General features: G+C 38.5%; 1 non-coding gene across 1 annotated transcript; it reads right to left on the bottom strand.

The window, feature by feature from the left end:
- Window positions 1–12,877: 12,877 nt before the first annotated feature.
- LOC112713221 (small nucleolar RNA R71) lies at window positions 12,878–12,981 on the bottom strand. Its single transcript, XR_003158196.1, has one exon. It is a non-coding gene; the product is annotated as a small nucleolar RNA R71 (small nucleolar RNA).
- Window positions 12,982–13,521: the final 540 nt, after the last annotated feature.

The raw sequence follows: 13,521 nt of genomic DNA, 5'->3' as shown, positions 1-13,521 counted from the left end.
TAAGACAAGCTTATGGATTAGTAGAGGACGTGTTGGTAAAGGTTAAAGGCCTTTACATTCCTGCTGATTTCATAATCTTAGACACTAGGAAGGAGGAGGATGAATGCATCATCCTTGGAAGACCTTTCCTAGCCACAGCAGAAGCTGTGATAGATGTTAACAAAGGAGAATTAGTCCTTCAATTAAATGGGGACTACCTTGTGTTTAAGGCACACGGCCATCCTTCTGTAACAAGGGAGAGTAAGCATGCAGAGCTTTTCTCAGTACAGAGTCAAACAGAGCCCCCACAATCAAATTCTAAGTTTGGTGTTGGGACTATACAACATTGACCTAATCACCCGTGAGGCTCCATGAGAGCCCACTGTCAAGCTATTGACATTAAAGAAGCGCTTACTAGGAGGCAATCCAATTTTTATTTATCTAATTTTATTTTTTATTTTTATTGTTCTTTTATGTTTTATTAGGTTCATGATCATGTGGAGTCATGAAAAAAATATTAAAATTAAAAACAGAATCAAAAACAGCAGAAGAAAAATTACACCCTGGAGGAAGGACTTACTGGCGTTTAAACGCCAGTAAGGAGCATCTGGCTGGCGTTCAACGCCAGAATAGAGCATAGATCTGGCGCTGAATGCCAGAAACAAGCAACATCACGGTGTTCAAACACCAGGAATGCACCCTGAGGAGAGCTAGCGCTAAACGCCAGAAACAAGCATGGAACTGGCGTTCAACGCTAGAAACATGCTGCACATGGGCGTTGAACGCCCAGAACATGCATCACTTCAGCATTTAAACACCAGAATTGCATGAAAAGGCATTTTACATGCCTAATTGGTGCAGCGATGTAAATCCTTGACACCTCAGGATCTGTGGACCCCACAGGATCATCTCAGGATCTGTGGACCCCACAGGATCTCCACCTACCATATTCTCCCCTCTTCTCAACATTCATTCTCTCTTTCTAATAAACACTCTTCCCCAAAACCCTTCACCACTCACCTCAATCTCTCTTCCCAATCACCCCCTTCACCACTCACATCTATCCACTATTCCCCATAAACCCCACCTACCTTCAAAATTCAAATATCTTTCCCACCCAAACCCACCCTAAATAGGCCGAACCTACTCCCTCTCCCCTCACTATATAAACCCCTCCATTCTTCTTCATTTTCACACAACACAAACCTCTCTTCTCCTTCTTGGCCGAATACACCTCTCCCCCTCTCCTCCATATTTTCTTCTTCTTCTTATTCTCTTCTTTTATCTCTTGCTCGAGGGCGAGCAATATTCTAAGTTTGGTGTGGTAAAAGCATAGCTTTTTTTTTGTTTTTTCATTACCATTGATGGCACCTAAGGCCGGAGAATCCTCTAGAAAAGGAAAAGGGAAGACAAAAGCTTCCACCTCCGAGTCATGGGAGATGGAAAGATTCATCTCCAAAGCCCATCAAGACTACTTCTATGATGTTGTGGCCAAGAATAAGGTGATCCCCGAGGTCCCTTTCAAGCTCAAGAAAAATGAGTATCCAGAGATCCGACATGAGATCCAAAGAAGAGGTTGGGAAGTTCTAACCAACCCCATCTAACAAGTCAGAATCTTAATGGTTCAAGAGTTCTATGCCAATGCATGGATCACTAGGAACCATGATCAAAGTAAAAACCCGAACCCAAAGAATTATCTTACAATGGTTCGGGGGAAATACTTAGATTTTAGTCTGGAAAATGTGAGGTTGGCGTTCAACTTGCCCATGATGCAAGGAGATGCACGCCCCTACACTAGAAGGGTCAACTTTAATCAAAGGTTGGACCAAGTCCTTATGGACATATGTGTGGAAGGAGCTCAATGGAAAAGAGATTCTAAAGGCAAGCCAGTTCAACTAAGAAGACTGGACCTCAAGCCTGTGGCTAGAGGATGGTTGGAGTTCATCCAACGCTCCCTCATCCCCACTAGCAACCGATCTGAAGTTACTGTGGATCGGGCCATCATGATTCATAGCATCATGAATGGGGAGGAAGTAGAAGTTCATGAAGTCATCTCCCATGAATTCTACAAAATAGCCGATAAGTCCTCTACTTTGGCAAGGCTAGCTTTTCCTCATCTTATTTGCCATTTATGTTACTCAGCTGGAGTTATCTTAGAAGGAGACATCCTCATTGAGGAGGACAAGCCCATCACTAAGAAAAGGATGGAGCAAACAAGAGAGTCCACTCATGGAACCCAAGAGATGCATGAGGAAGCTCATCACCAAGAAATCCCGGAAGATGCCTCAAGGGATGCACTTTCCTCCCAACAACTATTGGGAACAACTCAACACTTCCTTAGAAGATTTGAGTTACAATGTGGATCAATTAAGGGTGGAACATCAAGAGCACTCCATCATTCTCCATGAAATTAGAGAAGATCAAAGAGCAATGAGGGAGGAGCAACAAAGACAAGGAAGGGACATAGAAGAGCTTAAGGACATCATTGGTCCTTCAAGAAAAAGACGCCACTAAGGTGGATTCATTCCTTGTTCTTATTTTTTTTCTGTTTTTCGTTTTTATCTATGTTTTGTGTCTCAACCTCATGATCATTAGTATGTAGTAACTATGTCTTAAAGCTATGAATAAATTCCATAAATCCTTCACCTCTCTTAAATGAAAAATGTTTTTAATTCAAAAGAACATGAAGTACATAAATTTCGAAAATTGTCCTTAAATTTAATTTAATTATATTGATGTGGTGACAACACTTTTTGTTTTCTGAATGAATGCTTAAACAGTGCATATTTTTGATCTTGTTGTTTATGAATGTTAAAATTGTTGGCTCTTGAAAGAATGATGAACAAAGAGAAATATTATTGACAATCAGAAAAATCATGAAAATTGATTCTTGAAGCAAGAAAAAGCAGTGAAAAAGCAAAAGCTTGCGAAAAAAAAGTGGCGAAAAACAAATAGAAAGAAAAAGAAAAAGCAAGCAGAAAAATCCAATAGCCCTTAAAACTAAAAGGCAAGGGTAAAAAAGGATCCAAGGCTTTGAGCATCAATGGATAGGAGGGCCCAAGGAAATAAAATCCAGGCTTAAGCGGCTAAATCAAGCTGTCCCTAACCATGTGCTTGTGGCATGCAGGTCCAAGTGAAAAGCTTGAGACTGAGTGGTTAAAGTCGTGATCCAAAGCAAAAAGAGTGTGCTTAAGAGCTCTGGACACCTCTAACTGGGGACTCTAGCAAAGCTGAGTCACAATCTGAAAAGGTTCACCCAGTCATGTGTCTGTGGCATTTATGTATCCGGTGGTAATACTGGAAAACAAAATGCTTAGGGCCACGGCCAAGACTCATAAAAGTAGCTGTGTTCAAGAATCAACAAACTTAACTAGGAGAATCAATAACACTATCTGAAATTCTAAGTTCCTATAGAAGCCAATCATTCTAAACTTCAAAGGAAAAAGTGAGATGCCAAAACTGTTCAGAAGCAAAAAGCTACAAGTCCCGCTCATCTAATTAGAATTAATATTCATTGATATTTTGGGATTTATAGTATATTCTCTTCTTTTTATCCTAATTGATCTTCAGTTGCTTGGGGACAGGCAACAATTTAAGTTTGGTGTTGTAATGAGCGGATATTTATACGCTTTTTGGCATTGTTTTTAGGTAGTTTTTAGTATGATATAGTTACTTTTAGGGATGTTTTCATTAGTTTTTATGCTAAATTCACATTTCTGGACTTTACTATGAGTTTGTGTGTTTTTCTGTGATTTCAGGTATTTTCTGGCTGAAATTGAGGGACCTGAGCAAAACTCTGATAGGAGGCTGACAAAGGACTGCTGATGCTGTTGGAATCTGACCTCCCTGCACTCAAAATGGATTTTATGGAGCTACAGAACTCTAAATGGCGCGTTCTTAATGCCGTTGAAAAGTAGACATCCAGAGCTTTCCAGCAATACATAATATTCCATACTTTATTTGTAATTAGATGACGTAAACTGGCGTTCAACGCCAGTTCCATGCTGCATTCTGGAGTCAAACGCCAGAAACACGTCACGAACCAGAGTTGAACGCCCAAAACACGTTACAACTTGGTGTTCAACTCTAAGAGAAGCCTCAGCTCGAGGATAGATCAAGCTCAGCCCAAGCACACACCAAGTGGGCCCCCGGAAGTGAATTTATGTATCAATTACTTACTTCTTTAAACCCTAGTAGCTAGTTTAGCATAAATAGAACTTTGTACTAGTTTATTAGACGTCTTGGACTATCTAGTTCTTTTGACCATTCGGTCTTTCATGGGGGCTGGCCATTCAGCCATGCCTAAACCTTCATCACTTATGTATTTTCAACGGTGGAGTTTCTGCACACCATAGATTAAGCGTGTGGAGCTCTGCTGTACCTCGAGTTTCAATGCAATTACTACTATTTTCTATTCAATTCGACTTATTCCTATTCTAAGATATTCGTTGCACTTCAACATGATGAATGTGATAATCCGTAACACTCATCATCATTCTCACCTATGAACGCGTGACTAACAACCACTTCCGTTATACCTTAGACCGGGCGCATATCTCTTGGATTCCTTAATCAGAATCTTCGTGGTATAAGCTAGAATTGATGGCGGCATTCATGGGAATCCGGAAATTCTAACCTTGTCTGTGGTATTTCGAGTAGGATTCCAGAATTGAATGACTGTGATGAGCTTCAAACTCGCGATTGCTGGGCGTGATGACAAACGCAAAAGAATTAAGGGATTCTATTCCAACATGATCGAGAACCGACAGATTATTAGCTGTGCTGTGATAGAGCATTTGGACCATTTTCACTGAGAGGATGGGATGTAGCCATTGACAATAGTGATGCCCTACATACAGCTTGCCATAGAAAGGAGTGACAAAGATTGGATTAAAGTAGTAGGAAAGCAGAGATTCGGAAGGAACACAGCACCTCCATACACTTATCTGAAATTCCCATCATTGAATTACATGAGTAACTCTATCTTTATTTTCTGTTTAATTTATTATTATTATTCGTAAATCCAATAATCTCTTAATATAGTTGAGTCCGCCTGACTGGGATTTACAAGATGACCATAGCTTGCTTCATACCAACAATCTCTGTGCGATCGACCCTTACTCACGTAAGGTATTACTTGGACGACCCAGTACACTTGCTGGTTAGTTGTGCAGAGTTGTGACAGAGTGTGATTCATATTTAAGAGTACCAAGTCTTTGGAGCCATTGTTGATGATCACAATTTCGTCCACCAGACGCTGTTCTCAGAGTTATCGCTCAACCTGGCAACAAATGGATCTTTGGATACCATCGTTCCCGTCCTAAGGGAATCTCGGCTTTCGCACTTACCTTAGAGGCTCATGTATGGGCACAGATTATGTCCCATTACGTCTTCCCGAGTACTCATGAGTCCTCCTTCACGGCAGACATGGCCGTTCTACTTTGGTGCATCCTCACAGACCAGCCTCTAAATTTACCGAGACATATCCAGAATACTATGGAACACGTGCAGATCACGGGCAACCTACCTTTCCCCACCTTGGTCTCTGATCTTATCTCAGTAGCCGGAGCCCCCTACAGAGCTGGAGACACCAAAGCCATACTTCCACGGGATGATCAGTATGTCCCCAACGGGAGATATCTCAGGCCACCACTTGCCACTACCAGCTTGTCCACCGAGGATGTTGCAGTTCCTCCACCATCTACTAGTCAGCTGCTGCATCAAATACTGAAGTGGTTGGACCAACAAGAATAGAAAGCAAAGCTCCGAGAGCGCCACAACCAACGCCGTTTCAAATACCTCAAGGAGCTCCTTACAGGCAATCACAAACCCGATAACGATCCAGGCACTCCAGACTCCACTTCTTTCACCAGCATAGGGAGCCACGATGGTCCCGACTGTGGAGACACTGCCACCAGCCAACCATTGTTCTTGACAGATGGCACTGAGGACGATGCAAATCCTTAAGTGTGGGGAGGTCGGTCAGTACCTGACTTCCGGAGGTAATTTTTCTTCCCTAAACACCAATAAATTAGGATATTTAGTTAGTTTTTCTTTTTAGAATAGGATAAATTGCATAATAATAGATTAGTTGCATGCATGTTCTACTTGATTGAAAAGATAATAAGTTTCTTCTAAGACTCTAATTTTTTTTGGAACAAAAATTTCACTAATTTTAATTAAAACTCTTATGTTAAATTTTCTTGAAGTTGTATTTGGAACATGATTTTTAAAGCTAAAGAACACACAACCTATGAGAATTGAGCCTTTATGCATGGTTACATTATTTAACCATATTTGTTTTACTCTTGTGTGTTTACTTCTCTATGATTGTAACCTATATTTTGTTCCATCTTATATGTCTAATGTTTAATATATTTATATGCTGCATATGATTGAGGCCATTAATTGTTTAGCTCACTTATCCACATTAAGCCTACCCTTTTAATTACCTTTGTTAGCCACTTTGAGCCTTTAAATCCTATTTGTTCTATAATTTACCACATTACTAGCCTTAAGTGGAAAAAACAATTATATACCCCAATTTGAATCTTTGGTTAGCTTAAAATAGAATTGTGTGTGCTAATTAAGTATGGGAAATTGTGGGAACAAAGGATAATAAGGGAGTGTATCATGATAATATAATGGGAATTTGGACACCTACTCATGTGAAACTATAAGAATAAAAAAAAATCTATGTGCATTGATTAGCTATGTTTATTTTTATGTTATGTAAAAAAAATTATTATTCAATAAATGAATAAGGGGACAAAATTACCCCAATGTTGAGTTAAGAATTCAAAGGTCAAGCATGTATGATAGAATTAAAATGAACAGTTGATACATGAGTATGGAATGTGAAAGAGAATTCTGGGTAGCTAAGTACGAACTCCAAAGTTATATAAAATATATATAGGTTATGTTAAAGCTTGAGTTAATTAAAGATTCAATTTATAAGCTCACTTAACCATATATGTATCCTTACCTTTACCTTGGCCCCATTACAATCTTGAAAAGACCTCATGATGCTGCATTGGTATATTAATTGTTGTTGATTGGTTAGGAGAAGAACAAAATTTAGGGACCATAATTAGAGAAGGATAGAGTGATTACCCTATACACTGGAGAGATTAGAATATACATACATCATCAGTGAGGGTTCAATGCTTAAAATTCTATGTTCCCTGCTTTCATGAGCTACCTTCTTGCATCTTTATCTGTTCTTACTATATGAGAATTGAATTAGTGGGGCTTGATTTGTAATTGTTTTGAAGAGCTTATTTATTCTTGATCAAGTGGACAAGAATCATATAGTTGCATTCACATATATAGGTTGCATTGCATTGTATGAGTTTTTACATGTTCCTACTCATTTATTCTATCTCCTTCAACTAAGCATGAGGACATGCTAATGTTTAAGTGTGGGGAGGTTGATAAACCACTATTTTATGGTTTACAATGTGTTTAATTATGTGGTTTTATCATGGTCTTTACCCACTTATTCATATAATTAGCATGCATTTATATTTCCTTCCTAAAATTATTACATGATTGAAAACTTACTTCCTGGAGACCTTTAATTAGGTATTTTAATCCCCCTTTATTCCATTCGATGCCGTGATCTGTGTGTTAAGTGTTTCAGGCTTTATAGGGCATGAATGAGTGAGAGATTGGGAAGGAAGCTTGCAAAAATGGAAGGAATACAAGAAATTGAGGAGATGACCAGCGAGAAGTGACGCGTACGCGTCAGCGACGCGACCGCACAGAAGAGAGGAATTTGCAGTGACGCGGCCGCATGAGTGACGCGGACGCCCGGATTGGAAAAGCAGAAGCGACGCGGAGGCATGGACGACGCGCCCACATGGAAAAGAAAAACGCCGAATAACGCGTTTGCGTGAATGACGCGTCCGTGTGACGTGCACGATCTGTAGAATTTCAGAAGTCGCTGGCAGAGTTTCTGTGCCGGATTTCAACCCAGTTTTCGGCCCGGAATTACAGACTAGAGTCAGGGAACATGCAGAAACGAGAGACACAATTCATTCTGCATAATTTTTAGTTTTAGATCTGGATTTACTCCTCCCTTAGGTTTTTCACTCACTTGAACATTCATAATTAGCATTGGAAAATTTTGGCTTTAGCTTTTGAGAATAGTCTACCTCCGATACTAGTCATCTTATTTTGTTTTTTACTTTTTATATTTATTCTTCCATATTTTTAATCCCTCTAGAGTTGACTTTGGCTTATTTTTAGAAGTTATTAATATAGACTATTTTTATTTTCAATTAATCCTTTTATTATTGTTTATCATTTCTTCTTTTATTTTTACCATTAATTCTGTGAATTTTATAATTATGATGAGTGAGTAGTTCCATGACTTGATTGGGGGATGATTGAAAGGAACCCTCGAGTTGAACTACTCAAGAGAAAAATTATAATTGGGTTTATTGTTGAATCACCCTCTAATCATTAACTCTAGTCCTTCCCAAGGGAGAGGATTAGGACTTATGACTAGAAACTGATTTCCAACTTCCTTGACTTTCCTTTACCAAGTAAGGGTTAACTAAGCAGAGTAACTTCCAATTATTAATTAATCTTGAGAGTATTTCAACAAGAATAGGGCTTCCAACTAATCCACCCCCAGTCAAGGCTTTTATTTAAAATTAATTAAATTCTCTAATTTAAATTTCTGTTTATCAACTCAACCATTTTTGAAAACACCCGATTGATGAAATAGCGCATCTCTCTGCAACTCGTTGGGAGACGACTTGGGATTCATACTCCCAGTATTTTAATTTTCAATATTGTGACAACCCTTTTTAAATTGATAAGCGGATTTTTGGTTGGTTAAGGACTGTACTTGCAACGTATCCCTATTAATAAATTCTTAACTCGCCAATCTTCGCCACGTCAGTAAGCATGAAAGATGTAGCAAAGTTGATTAAAGTGTTGAAAATTCACAAAACGGCCTTAGGATCGACAATTGATGACATCAAGGGTATAAGCCCTGCTATTTGCATGCATAAGATCTTGCTAGAAGAGAACTCAAGGCCTGTGGTGTGATGAGCGGATAATTTATACGCCTTTTGGCATTGTTTTTAGTATACTTTTATTATGTTTTAGTTAGTTTTTATTATATTTTTATTAGTTTTTATTTAAAATTCACTTTTCTGGACTTTACTATGAGTTTGTGTGTTTTTCTGTGATTTCAGGTATTTTCTGGCTGAAATTGAGGGACCTGAGCAAAAAATCTGATTCAAAGGCTGAAAAGGGCTGCAGATGGTGTTGGATTCTGACCTCCCTGCACTTGAAGTAGATTTTCTGGAGCTACAAAAACCTAATTGGCGCGCTCTTAATTGCGTTGGAAAGTAGACATCCAGGGCTTTCCATCAATATATAATAGTCTATACTTTATCCGAGTTTTAATGGCCCAAACAGGCGTTCCAAGTCAGCTTTAGAATTTCCGGCGTTAAACGCCGGAACTGGCACAAAAGTGGGAGTTAAACGCCCAAACTGGCACAAAAGCTGGCGTTTAACTCCAAGAAAAGTCTCTACACATGGAAGCTTCAATTTCCAGCCCAAGCACACACCAAGTGGGCCCGAAAGTGGATTTTTACGTCATTTACTCATTTCTGTAAACCCTAGGCTACTAGTTCTCTATAAATAGGACCTTTTGCTATTGTATTTGGGGGGATCTTTCAATCTCTGGATCATCTTTTGATCATGTTTTTATGATTGAACCCTATTTGGGAGGCTGGCCATTCGGCCATGCCTAGACCTTGTCCTTATGTATTTTCAACGGTAGAGTTTCTACACACCATAGATTAAGGTGTGGAGCTCTGCTGTACCTCGAGTATGAATGCAATTACTATTGTTCTTCTATTCAATTCAGCTTATTCTTGTTCTAAGATATCACTTGTTTCTCAACTTGATGAATGTGATGATCCGTGACACTCATCATCGTTCTCACCTATGAACATGTGCCTGACAACCACCTCCGTTCTACCTTAGATTGAGTGGATATCTCTTGGATTCCTTAATCAGAATCTTCGTGGTATAAGCTAGAATCCATTGGCGGCTATTCTTGAGAATCCGGAAGGTCTAAACCTTGTCTGTGGTATTCTGAGTAGGATTCAGGGATTGAATGACTGTGACGAGCTTCAAACTCGCGATTGTGGGGCGTTAGTGACAGACGCAAAAGAATCATTGGATTCTATTCCGACATGATCGAGAACCAACAGATGAATAGCTGTGCTGTGACAGAGCGCGTTGAACATTTTCACTGAGAGGATGGGACTGTAGCCATTGACAACGGTGATGCCTAACATACAGCTTGCCATGGAAAGGAGTAAGAAGGATTGGATGAAGACAGTAGGAAAGCAGAGAGACGGAAGGGACAAAGCATCTCCATACGCTTATCTGAAATTCTCACCAATGAATTATATAAGTATCTCTATCTTTATTTTATATTTTATTTATCTTTTAATCATTAATCCTCCATAACCATTTGAATCTGCCTGACTGAGATTTACAAGATGACCATAGCTTGCTTCATACCAATAATCTCCGTGGGATCGACCCTTACTCGCGTAAGGTTTATTACTTGGACGACCCAGTGCACTTGCTGGTTAGTTGTGCGAAGTTGTGATAAAGAGTTGGGATTGCAATTGAGCGTACCATGTTGATGGCGCCATTGATGATCACAATTTCGTGCACCAAGTTTTTTGTGCGGTTGCCGGGGATTGTTTGAGTTTGGACAACTGACGGTTCATCTTGTTGCTTAGATTAGGTAATTTTATTTTATGTTTAAGCTTTTTACCTTTCAAAAATTTTTCAAAAATACAAAAAAATATTTCTATTTTGTTCTTCAAAGTTTTTAAGAATGGATTCTAGAGTTTCATGATGATTTGTTGAAGTATGGCTGGCTGTGAAGCCATGTCTAATCTTTTGGACCGAGGTTTCAACTTATCATCACAAGAGCTTGTTGATTTCTATCAATTTTGTTGTTGTGAGAAATGATCTGCTAAAGCTTGGCTGGCCATTGGCCATGTCTAGTGTTTTGGACCGGAGCTTTCACTGAAAGCTTGGCTGGCTGTGAAGCCATGTCTAATTCCTGGACCGGAGTCTTAGACTAGCATTGCAATGATTCTTGGAATTCTCATTAAGAATTTTGAACCCTTGTTTTTCTTTTCCACTCAATTTTCGAAAAAGCACAAAAAAAATTTATAAAATCTTAAAATAAAAAATATTTTTATGTTTCTTGTTTGAGTCTAGTGTCTAATTTTAAGTTTGGTGTCAATTGCATGTCTTTATTCTTCTAATTTTCAAAAATTACATGCATTATGTTCTTCATTGATCTTCAAGTAGTCCTTGATGATTTCCTTGCTCTGATCTTTAAATTCTCTTGTCTTGAGTGTTTTGTTGTTTCTCATATGCATTCTCAATTTGTTAGTGTCAATAGTATACAAACTTCTAAGTTTGGTGTCTTGCATGCATTGTTTATTTGATCTTAGTGGCATTTTGATTATTTCTCATCATTAAAAATTCAAAAAAAATTTTTAATTTGTGTCTTTTCAAGTCAATAATACAGAGAATTGAAGATTCAGAACATGCAAAAGAGGAATTACATAGAAAAAGCTGGGCGTTCAAAACGCCCAGTGAAGAAGGAAAACTGGCGTTTAAACGCCAGCCAGGGTACCTGGCTGGGCGTTTAACGCCCAAAAGGGTAGCATAATTTTTCAAATCATATCTTTTCAATCATATATTTTCAAAATCAATTTCTTTCCATTCTCAAAAATACTTGCCTACAATTAATGATTTGATTCAACATTTCAAGTATGTTGCCTTTTCTGTTAAGAAAGGTTTAATGTTTGAATCATATCCTTTAAATTTCTTGTTAGCCAAGTCATTAATTTTAAAAATTAAATCTTTTTAAATTGTTTTTCAGTCATATCTTTTCAATCATATCTTTTTAAAACCATAACTCTTCAATCATATCTTCTTAATCACATCTTTTTCCAAATAATTTTCAATCTTTTTGATTTCTAATTTCAAAATCTCTTTCAAAAATCACTTTATTTCTTTCCCAACTTTAATTTTCAAAAATCATTCTTCAATTTTTCAAAATTTCTTCAAAATCCTTTAATTTATTTTCGAAAATTCTTCCCCTCTTCTCACATCCTTCTATTTAAGGACTAACACTCCTCCACTATCAACAATTCGAACTCTATCTCTCTTGATAAGTTCGAATTCCTCTTCTTCTACCTCCTCCTTCTATTCTTCTTTTCCTCTGACATCTCAAGGAATCTCTATACTGTGACATAGAAGATTCCATATTTTCTTGTTCTCTTCTCTTTCATATGAGCAGGAGCAAAGACAAAAGCATTCTTGTCGAGGCTGACCCTGAACCTGAAAGGACCTTGAAGCGAAAGCTAAGAGAAACTAAAGCACTACTCTCTGTAGAGGACCTAACAGAAATCTTCAAATAAGAAGAAGACATGGCAGCCGAAAACAACAACAATGCCAACAATGCAAGGAAGGTGCGGGTGACTTTACTGCACCTACTCCCGACTTCTATGGGAGAAGCATCTCTATCCCTGCCATTGGAGCAAACAACTTTGAGCTTAAGCCTCAATTAGTTTCTCTAATGCAACAGAATTGTAAGTTCCACGGACTTCCATTGGAAGATCCTCATCAGTTTTTTGCTGAATTCTTGCAAATCTGTGACACTGTCAAGACCAATGGGGTTGATCTTGAGGTCTACAGACTTATGCTATTCCCTTTTGTTGTAAAAGACAGAGCTAGGATATGGTTGGACTCACAACCCAAAGAAAGCCTAAACTCTTGGGAAAAGCTAGTCAATGCCTTCTTAGCAAAGTTCTTTCCACCTCAAAAATTGAGTAAGTTTAGAGTGGAAGTCCAAACCTTCAGACAGAAGGAAGGTGAATCCCTCTATGAAGCTTGGGAAAGATACAAACAATTGATCAGAAAGTGTCCTTCTGACATGCTTTCTGAATGGAGCATCATAGGTATCTTCTATGATGGTCTGTCTGAACTGTCCAAGATGTCATTGGACAGCTCTGCTGGAGGATCTCTTCGTCTGAAGAAGACGCCTGCAGAAGCTCAAGAACTCATTGAAATGGTTGCAAATAACCAATTCATGTACACTTTTGAAAGTAATCCTGTGAACAATGGGACAAATCAGAAGAAAGGAGTTCTTGAGATTGATACTCTGAATGCCATATTGGCTCAGAACAAAATATTGACTCAGCAAGTCAATATGATTTCTCAAAGTCTGTCTGAAATGCAAGCTGCACCAGGCAGTACTAAGGACGCTTCATCTGAAAAAAAAGCTTATGATCCTGAGAACCCATCAATGGAAGAGGTGAATTACATGGGAGAACCCTATGGAAACACCTATAATCCTTCATGGAGAAATCATCCAAATCTCTCATGGAAGGATCACCAGAGACCTCAACAAGGTTTCAACAACAATAATGGTGGAAGAAGCAGGTTTAGCAATTGCAAGCCTTTTCCATCATCTTC

This window comes from Arachis hypogaea, chromosome 9 (assembly GCF_003086295.3).
Source record: "Arachis hypogaea cultivar Tifrunner chromosome 9, arahy.Tifrunner.gnm2.J5K5, whole genome shotgun sequence".
NCBI lineage: Eukaryota > Viridiplantae > Streptophyta > Magnoliopsida > Fabales > Fabaceae > Arachis > Arachis hypogaea.
Note: the sequence above shows the minus strand (reverse complement) of the source record. Positions and strands in the feature narration are given on the sequence as shown.